We start from the raw sequence: 10,990 nt of genomic DNA, 5'->3' as shown, positions 1-10,990 counted from the left end.
CGGATTTAAAGTACAGTAAATCTAAGGGAAGAAAGCTAGAGGAGACAAAATAAGGTACTGCATGAGAATTGTAGTCACCGAAGATCGTGAGGCGGAGGGCGCGTTTTTGAAGAATAAGAATTTTGTTTTTGTAAGTTTTAGTAGCTTGGCCCCAAGCGACTATGCCATACAATAAGTAGGGCTGAATAAGAGATATGTATATATGGTGTAAAGTATTCAGGGGTACAAAGTGTCTAAGGCTGGCAATGATGCCAATTGTTTTACTTATTTTTGAAGCGATGTGAGCGATATGGTATTTCCAAGAAAGATTTTCATCAATAAGCACACCTAGATATTTGACATAATTTTTGCATTCTAAAGAAATAAACGAGTTGTTGTGATGGTCAAACACTTTCAAGTTGACTTGGTGATTAAACTTTTTTTGTCTTGGTCTGAAAATGACAAAGTTAGATTTCTTCATATTTAGTGTTAATTTATTTGCGATTAGCCAATTATAAACCCTAAAAATTTCTGCATCAACTGTAGATTCAAGCGATTTGAGATTTTTGTCAGCATATAACAAATTAGTATCATCAGCAAATAAGTAGAACTTCAATTTATCAGTGCTGTTAGATATATTATTAATATAAATAACGAATAGTAAGGGTCCTAGGACCGATCCCTGTGGGACACCTGATAACACTACTTCTTTTTTGGATATGTTTTTCGGACCAATTTGTGTTGTTTGTTGACGACCCACTAGGTATGATGCAAACCAATCAACGGTAAATCATTCTGGAACATGTTCCAGAGTAAGGGCCCAAAGGATGATGCTCGCGGACATCCACGTTTCATAGCCGGGTTTCCAATCGCTCGTAATCTCACTCAATTTTACCCTGTTTCGTCTGTTTTCGAAAAACGATCCCATCAAATCGAGAGATCCACTTCCAAAGCCATAAGCCTCCAACTTCTTTATTGTCTGAGAGTGACTCAAACAGTCGAAGGCCTTACGCATATCAGTAGATAGAACATAAACGGATTGTTTTGAGTCGACAGCCTGTTTCCAGTCCTCTACATAACATACAAGGTAAAGAAGTCTAGTACATTTAATGATTAAGGCTGGTACAGATTGAGAAGTTTAAAGCATTTTTCCCTGTTATGAAAAGAATGGCTGGTTGGCAAACTGCTATCCCTCGTTTTCAATTTTCGGCATTCAGCGCAACGTTAATAACCCCTTCATTAGTTTGTCCAGACAAAACTCCGGTCGCCGTTACATTACTAAAGGAGAAACCCATCACCTGCGACCTGACGCTTTCGATGGTGTTTTGCTGGGAATGGAAAAAGAGATTGTAAACTGTGGGTCCGAACATGCATCCCAACAAACCAAACGAAGTTACTAAAGTTTTAGTACAAGATACAATTGTCACGTACCAGCTCTCAAAAGCAAACAGCACAGGGTAATATGCCAGCGATGACAACAGTATAATGTACATAGAGAATCCTATGTATTTTGTCTCGTTAAAGTTTTCGGGAATTCCTCTTGCTTTGAAAGCGTAATACGTACACAGGAAAGCCACAATGAGCGTGTAAGCACAGACTGCCATGAACAATGCAAAGCCGACGTTGGCGTCAAATGGTTTGCACACAAGAAAGATGTACTCATCTACGCGGATGACTTTATTACGCCTCGGGGGGTCAAGAAAGATCCACAGGGCCAATAAACAAAAGACAGCTAAATTCATAACAGAGATAAAGATACCTTGACTTGTTAGGGTTTTGTAACACGGTGCAAACAACTGCGCCAATTTATCGACCTTAAAAACGCTTGCTATTCTCATAGTTTTCAAAAAGAGCACCGTGATACAAAGATTGAGACCGAAATAGCGCCAGAAAAATGTTGCGGTGCAAAGTGAATGACTGGGCTCAGAAAGTTCGAGAAAGGCCAATATAAAGAAGGCTGAGATACCAAATAGCAACAGAAAAGAGATCTCTCTGTTAGAAGCCTTCACGACTGGGGTGTTAAAAAACTTGATGTAGGTGCCTCATACTAACAATATGAGAATAAAGCCGATGGAAGCCAACACTGTTATGGTAATTCCAGAGACACTGGAATGCGTGATGTTGATGATTGGTAACTTTTCACACCTATTGCGCCTTTCGTTTGACTTTTTCTCTGGGTCACACTTAGTGCAGCTAATGGATCCGACTTTGGTACTGACAGTTCCCAGTGGGCATTTAATACACTCCCAGCAACATGGCGAGGTGATTTCCCTCCTGGTGCCAGGTAAACATTCTAATGAACAAGAAGATAACGGGGTGAAGGGAGTTCTCCATCGAAGCCTGGACAAATCTACTTTGAGTTTGGGCGTGTTATTTTGGTTCCAAGCTCCAACAAGAACATTTTTGCGGCCTCCGTCTGTGGTTGAGTCAAGCTGGAAGTTTGTGATGTCGTAGAAAGCTGTTAAAGGATCACCAGACTTGTCAAATCGCACCTTGCCAGTGCTGCCGTGAAAACTAATATTGCTGAGATATTTCTTTAGATCATGTCCCTTTACAGTTGGCTTTACTAGAGGACAATTGCCTCTTTTATCAGTACCATGTATAGTATGAGAACAGCGGTAAATGTTATCAAGGGCATATGCAATAGTATAAGTAGCGTCAATGACATACGATACGAAGGAACCGCGTATCTTATGTAGCGCATGGTGTAACGTCAGATTTGCTTCGCAAGGTGCGACCTCAGAATCATCGGCGTTTGTGGCTGAACAGTTAAATTGTAATCTCCAGAATTCTTCCCACCAGTCTGCGCCTCTTTCAATGCTTTTGGCAGGGGTGATCGTCTTAAGGTGGTCCTCAAATTCGGGAACGGGATAGTCACGTGGCTTTATTCCCAAGGAACCGTTTAGTATTGTGAAGTGAGAGTCAAGATAATCTTTTTCATCTGCGGTCAGTGCGTCACTAAGTATCCAAGTCTTTCCTTCTAAATTTTGAGCGGTTGCTTCTGCAAAAAATGCTCTTCCGTAACCAGTAGAAAGCCAAACAATGATCACTGCGATTTCAGACCTCCTTTTAATCTTGAGAACAGTGTGCTTTGTTTTATCCCAATGGCCTAGCCGTGGAATATACTCAGAGAAAGCAATGCAAAATGTTTTCCGGTTGTAGGATTCTTTTTCCAGCGCTGAAATCCCGTTATGCCCAAAAGGAGCATCCAACCCAACAGCCGCCACGTAAGTCCAGTTAAAAAGCTCTATGATGTCTGCCATGACCTCTGCTTGCCACTTGTCTGGTGGAACTGTTCTGAAAAAGTCTTTGTACATTTGTGAACTCAACTCATCGCTTGTTGCACTCGGGCTGATGGCGGGAATGTCAGAAACCTGAAGAAGACTTCCTACTAGCACTGCGCTGCCGGAATCGAAAGGGCCAAGTAACTCTGGGATGGTCTTGGTTTTGGTTTCCTTGACATAGCCTGTGGGGCAGGTGCTCATGTTTTGGTTAGACATATGTACTGGATCGCCATTACTCATGAAGTCATAGGCCATCTTCATGGCCCGAGCATTTCTCCCACAGTAGTCTCTTAAATCGTAGCCGATGGTTACGTTTGGTAAAATACTGGAATTCTTGTTAATTTTCTCAATAGTGAACATAGTAGCCTCTGCGTATCCCAGCCCAGTGGTAGAAAGCCCAGTACAGTGATCACCAGTGTTAGAATAGTGGATAGGAAAAAGACCACCAACTATAACGTCGCCATCTTTATAATTTCTATATGCGTCGTTTGAGGATCTTAGTGGAAGAAATAGCAGTATAAAGAGAGGCGGTTTTAAGAGGCACGAAACCATTATCTTTTTTCTCCACTTCATCAGCCTTGTGTGGTTTGCACTAAAAGAAATCAAAGGAATATAGATTTGGCTTTGCCAACAGTTTCAAGAAAAAATTGCGTTCAGAAGGAAGAACGGCTTTCCCAACGACAGTCAAACATTTATTGCGCAAAGTTGTTTTCAGCGGTAACTTGCTTAAAAGTTCCCGATATCGTTCCCCTAAATAAGTGTGAATCTGGCGTATACTAAAAATCTTCACATATTTTTAGCAGTCAAAGTAACCTTTTTAACTCTTAGTTAACAGGAGGGTATTTTGCGTGCGCTTGAGTGCATCCGCTGAACGACAATAGCGTGGGCGCATCAAATCTGATGGCGGGAAAATCGACAACTCGCGTGAAGTTACAGTCCTTTCAAGAGAAATTCCGTTAGTGCTTTGAATACCGTACTTTCCTACAAAAAATGTTCTCCATGACAAAAACTTGGACGTTTTCTACCTGGGTTTCAGTTTGGATTTTTCAGCAGTAGGTTTTCTTGGCCTTTTAAAGACTTAAAAGACTCAAGGCCAAAAATCGGTCTTCCTGTTTAAGTCTGATTCTCACTGGCAAAGCGATGCATTTCTATGGTTTGATTTCCAAACTCATGATTTTACTTATCACGGAATAAGTGTATCGTAGCAATGTTCAGCTGCTTTAAGAAAAGCGAAAAATTTTTTACTACGCGAGGTTTATTTACTAGCGCGATGTATCATGTTAAACTGATCGCACGCTTTCATATACGCCACAAAAACATGAAATCTATGGGGTTTTTTTACAGCAGTTTCGAACGTTTTCGCTGAAAAATATAATAAAAAATATTCTACAGGAAATGAAGAATGGATTGAGTTTGAGACAGCAACAATTACAAGTTATTATGTACTACATAATCACTTCAGCATTTCATAAGCTCATGCATTTGCAGACAAAACAAATGCACCCCGAAAATACGAAAAATACTTTTATTTTTCTTTAACTCTAAAAGATACAGAGATTTTTCCGTAAGGTACTATTTTGAAGCAACTCTCGAGTAAAAGCTCCTGTGTTCCACAATCGATTTCTTATTCATTACTTTATATTTGATGACAGTAGTGATCCATTCAAAACAGAGAATGGCCATCACTTCATAAATCTAACCGACGATGTTTGTTCACCTTTAAAGCCTGTTAAAACATAAGACAGGAAGACAGGAAGTTTCTTACAGGGTGCATATAATGCTGTTTCCTTAAAAAAGAAATACTACTGAATTGGGATGCGACATCAAACATGACACAAATGGATGGGTGAATTTGTCTGTTAAGTTATTAATGTTTCTATTGAGGGCTTTTTACAGTATCCAGATGAACCTACATAGGACCCTATGGGAAGAATTATCAAGCAGATACTGATGCATTAAACAATAATTTGGTTCAACACAGAGGAGAAGCTGGTCTCAGTAAACATCCTTTGTGAATGAAATGTTTCACAAATTAGCATAATGGTATCATTTAGGAATACAATCAGGGACAAAAGTAGTTGACACACTTGTTTAAAACGGGTGCTTTTAGTAAACATTTAATTCATCTATTATTTCATTCTTTTTAAACGCCGTAAATCCCCTCACCCCCCGAATCAATGTTGTCTGAAGTAAAAAAAAGACTTGAGGGTCCAAAATTCAACATTGATTTTGGGGGGGACGGGGTTGGGGTAGACAGGGAAATGGCATAAGTATATCCACTATGCAAAAAGGGGCCATTTTACGGAAGTGTGCCAACACTTTTGTCCCTCATTGTCTGAATGCAAAATTGTGCTACTGCACACAAGTTGAGCGGTGCATGACACTGATTTTAACTGAAATTAAAGAAATCAAAGACATAATTATGTTATTGGTGGTGGGGGTGACATTGACTTATTCACGACCGAATTATAGGGCCAATTGGAATTACGTGATGACGTAATAAAAGGGCTGCGATATCCAGAATTAACGTCGATATGATTTACAAGCTAAAAACTAACGCTGAAACTCGCGCACATGTACAACTTTTGATGAATTTCAAGGGTACGCGTACTGAAAATGTTTTTAATAAAGTGAATATTTCTCGTTCTTCACTTTATCCGATGGTTAAGGCGCAAACAATCACGGGTAGGGTAAGGATTGACACGTAGTGGGGATAGTCACTGGCCGGCCACGGAAATATGGAGCGTTAGTGCGGAGCGGCCGTCACTGCGTTCAATATCGAAACTACGGAAAAGTGAAGGTAAATTCATGGCCAATTCAATAAAAAACTAAGGACAGCGTAGCAAACATTGCAAGTGTCCACGAAAACAATTACTTTCAATCCCACCTCGTGACACCATGAGTGACATGATAACGCAACGCAAATAGCGTGACATGAGCGCATATGTCTGTGTATTTGGACTGTATTTCTCAAGCGAAACCCTGTGTTTTTGTCTATTGTCGGCAGAGAAAATGAAAAGAGAGCTTTGAAACGTGAACTGGTATTTGACTCTCAAAGAAAACGACAGCTCAAACTGAGGAAAACACTGCTTCCTTCGTGTTACAACGGTTAACCACGTTTCGGAAAACGAAAAGTAAAATGAGTCTGTTATGACCTCTTAATGTCCATATGTATTCTCGTGGTTAACCGTTGAAACTCCTTATTTGCACCACATCGCTGGAATTTTTCTTGCCAAGAATACGTATTGCGAAGTACTTTCTACATAGCGGAATCTTCTTTTGCCTTTCGTGAGGAATTAGCGCATAAAAAAGGAAAATTTTCCAGCGCACGGCCGTCATTGATCACATGTTATCCCGCTTTCCTTGTCATCAAGTGAACTTCTGGGCAAAAGTAATTGCTGTTTTGGCGATGACGCAAACTGGTGTGTCTATCTTGAAAACAATTTCTTTGGTATTCTGTGATTTACGAGCTGGGAAATGAAATAGTTGTCCATCCAACATCAATAAAAAAATTATGCCACTGAATAAATGGCAGGCGGTCATCTAAAATCATTACAAAAGTACATTACAAAACCTGGTCTAACCTGTTCGACGCCTACCTACGCTAAAGGTTTGGATCACTTAGGTTTGAAAAGGTCTCCAAAAAAAACACACATCTATATATAGGACATAGCACAAACGGCTGGCCCATCATTTATGAGGTTCATAACCTGTATATTGTTCACGTCCTTTCACTAATGGCACAAGTCAATGTCAAAAATAATGCATGTCCCCTCAGTTACTCTGCAGTACTTCATTCGCTTAAGTTAATCATTTACCAGAACGATTTCCATTGCACCTTAGTGTTTCCATCCTTTTTCCACTATTGATAATACTTGTGAAAACATTACATCCGCTGCAACGGCATTGATCATAACACAAATGATTTCCTCTCGACCCCACAGGGTATCAGGAACGTGCGCGGAAGTACAAGATTAAGTGATGACATACGCTTCGTACATTTTACTCTACGTATACTACAAATCAGGACGAAACTTTACAAATTGTTGTTTCTAAAAAAAACAATTTGGCCCATAGAGTAACGTCATCGCACAAAAATTCAGCAGCGTCAAAAATCTAGCCGGAAAACACAGATACATATTTCAGACAATCAGGGACAAAAGTAGTTGACACACTTGTTTAAAACGGGTGCTTTTAGTAAACATTTAATTCATCTATTATTTCATTCTTTTTAAACGCCGTAAATCCCCTCACCCCCCGAATCAATGTTGTCTGAAGTAAAAAAAAGACTTGAGGGTCCAAAATTCAACATTGATTTTGGGGGGGACGGGGTTGGGGTAGACAGGGAAATGGCATAAGTATATCCACTATGCAAAAAGGGGCCATTTTACGGAAGTGTGCCAACACTTTTGTCCCTCATTGTCTGAATGCAAAATTGTGCTACTGCACACAAGTTGAGCGGTGCATGACACTGATTTTAACTGAAATTAAAGAAATCAAAGACATAATTATGTTATTGGTGGTGGGGGTGACATTGACTTATTCACGACCGAATTATAGGGCCAATTGGAATTACGTGATGACGTAATAAAAGGGCTGCGATATCCAGAATTAACGTCGATATGGTTTACAAGCTAAAAACTAACGCTGAAACTCGCGCACATGTACAACTTTTGATGAATTTCAAGGGTACGCGTACTGAAAATGTTTTTAATAAAGTGAATATTTCTCGTTCTTCACTTTATCCGATGGTTAAGGCGCAAACAATCACGGGTAGGGTAAGGATTGACACGTAGTGGGGATAGTCACTGGCCGGCCACGGAAATATGGAGCGTTAGTGCGGAGCGGCCGTCACTGCGTTCAATATCGAAACTACGGAAAAGTGAAGGTAAATTCATGGCCAATTCAATAAAAAACTAAGGACAGCGTAGCAAACATTGCAAGTGTCCACGAAAACAATTACTTTCAATCCCACCTCGTGACACCATGAGTGACATGATAACGCAACGCAAATAGTGTGACATGAGCGCATATGTCTGTGTATTTGGACTGTATTTCTCAAGCGAAACCCTGTGTTTTTGTCTATTGTCGGCAGAGAAAATGAAAAGAGAGCTTTGAAACGTGAACTGGTATTTGACTCTCAAAGAAAACGACAGCTCAAACTGAGGAAAACACTGCTTCCTTCGTGTTACAACGGTTAACCACGTTTCGGAAAACGAAAAGTAAAATGAGTCTGTTATGACCTCTTAATGTCCATATGTATTCTCGTGGTTAACCGTTGAAACTCCTTATTTGCACCACATCGCTGGAATTTTTCTTGCCAAGAATACGTATTGCGAAGTACTTTCTACATAGCGGAATCTTCTTTTGCCTTTCGTGAGGAATTAGCGCATAAAAAAGGAAAATTTTCCAGCGCACGGCCGTCATTGATCACATGTTATCCCGCTTTCCTTGTCATCAAGTGAACTTCTGGGCAAAAGTAATTGCTGTTTTGGCGATGACGCAAACTGGTGTGTCTATCTTGAAAACAATTTCTTTGGTATTCTGTGATTTACGAGCTGGGAAATGAAATAGTTGTCCATCCAACATCAATAAAAAAATTATGCCACTGAATAAATGGCAGGCGGTCATCTAAAATCATTACAAAAGTACATTACAAAACCTGGTCTAACCTGTTCGACGCCTACCTACGCTAAAGGTTTGGATCACTTAGGTTTGAAAAGGTCTCCAAAAAAAACACACATCTATATATAGGACATAGCACAAACGGCTGGCCCATCATTTATGAGGTTCATAACCTGTATATTGTTCACGTCCTTTCACTAATGGCACAAGTCAATGTCAAAAATAATGCATGTCCCCTCAGTTACTCTGCAGTACTTCATTCGCTTAAGTTAATCATTTACCAGAACGATTTCCATTGCACCTTAGTGTTTCCATCCTTTTTCCACTATTGATAATACTTGTGAAAACATTACATCCGCTGCAACGGCATTGATCATAACACAAATGATTTCCTCTCGACCCCACAGGGTATCAGGAACGCGCGCGGAAGTACAAGATTAAGTGATGACATACGCTTCGTACATTTTACTCTACGTATACTACAAATCAGGACGAAACTTTACAAATTGTTGTTTCTAAAAAAAACAATTTGGCCCATAGAGTAACGTCATCGCACAAAAATTCAGCAGCGTCAAAAATCTAGCCGGAAAACACAGATACATATTTCAGACAATCAGGGACAAAAGTAGTTGACACACTTGTTTAAAACGGGTGCTTTTAGTAAACATTTAATTCATCTATTATTTCATTCTTTTTAAACGCCGTAAATCCCCTCACCCCCCGAATCAATGTTGTCTGAAGTAAAAAAAAGACTTGAGGGTCCAAAATTCAACATTGATTTTGGGGGGGACGGGGTTGGGGTAGACAGGGAAATGGCATAAGTATATCCACTATGCAAAAAGGGGCCATTTTACGGAAGTGTGCCAACACTTTTGTCCCTCATTGTACATGCAATTTTTTTGCAGCAGAAGCCAGGATTTATTTAGGGCCTATTTACATAGAGCTGGGGGACCCCAGGTAGGTGAGGTAATCCGCTTAGGTGGGATAAAAAATTAACCCTCCTTTACGTGCAATCTTACAACCCCGCCATCCCGGGATGCACTTTCTCAAGATTATTGAATGGTCGCTGAGCACGTAAACAATGAAAATGCTGGCAAACCGCGTGTTTTGGCGATTAATCCTCTTTTACACTCACTTGCTGCTCTTGCTGCAACCTTCAGTGCTGTGGCTTTCTATTTGTTACCTTTAATAACGATGCAAAGCCACCGCCAAAGTGAATTTGATGTATGACGAATCCGACCCCGGCAAGGCTAGTTACCCCACCTTGAAACGGTTACATGGCAAAATTTTACCCCGGCTGAGAGGGTTACCCGGTCTGCCAGACCAGGCTACCCGCCTTGGCTGGTCACCCCACTTATCATGTAAACGTGATCAAATTAAAATAAAAGATTATTTGGACGGGCGAGTTACCCCACCTAAGCGGGTTACCTCAAGTACCATCCCCATGTAAACAGGCTCTAAAAAGGTGTTTTAATAACGTTCCATTTCGTGCTATTTTGGGGTTGGAGAGTTAAGCTAGATTTTCTTAAAAGCGCTGAAATATTATGTTTATTTGCATAATGAAATTTAAGCAAACAGTGTACCAACAAAATAAGGTGGAAATAATATCAGAATTCAAACTGATTGCCTCAGGCAAGTTAAGGAATGGCCGGGGTTGAAAGGCTGAAAAGACCCCCCACAGAGAGTGCAAAGATCCTTTTTAATGACGCAGAAGGATCCAGGCAAAGGGTTCCCCAAAGATATGATAAGACATATCTCACTAAAATATTTTTGGACATTTCATCCCAAGCATCACGTGACATTCCTTGGACCATGACGTCACAAAACCTGTTTTCTCAAACGGGGTAAGGTTGTTAAACTTCAGCCTAAAAATACTTGTCATCAAATTGTCAACGAAACTGTCTGGATTGTCAATTAGCCTTTCCATGTGGATTAAAGCATTTTCATAAAGAGGTGTTAAGAAACGGTCCAGATAAGAACGATAGCAACAACGGCAACGAACATGTTGGAATGGAAAAAAGGTGCTACCTTTTCTATTGTCTGTACTTACTTCTGATTGGCTTAAACAGCAAACGTTAACAAAACTTCATAAAGCAGTACGT

At 40.2% G+C, this 10,990-nt stretch overlaps 1 pseudogene; it reads right to left on the bottom strand.

Moving 5' to 3' along the window:
* Positions 1–1,178: 1,178 nt before the first annotated feature.
* On the bottom strand, positions 1,179–3,815 carry LOC140925565 (extracellular calcium-sensing receptor-like; annotated as a pseudogene).
* Positions 3,816–10,990: the final 7,175 nt, after the last annotated feature.

The sequence above is a fragment of the Porites lutea genome, chromosome 2 (assembly GCF_958299795.1).
Source record: "Porites lutea chromosome 2, jaPorLute2.1, whole genome shotgun sequence".
Taxonomy (NCBI): Eukaryota; Metazoa; Cnidaria; class Anthozoa; order Scleractinia; family Poritidae; genus Porites; species Porites lutea.
The sequence above is the reverse complement of the archived record's forward strand: the minus strand, read 5'-3'. Positions and strand labels throughout refer to the sequence as shown.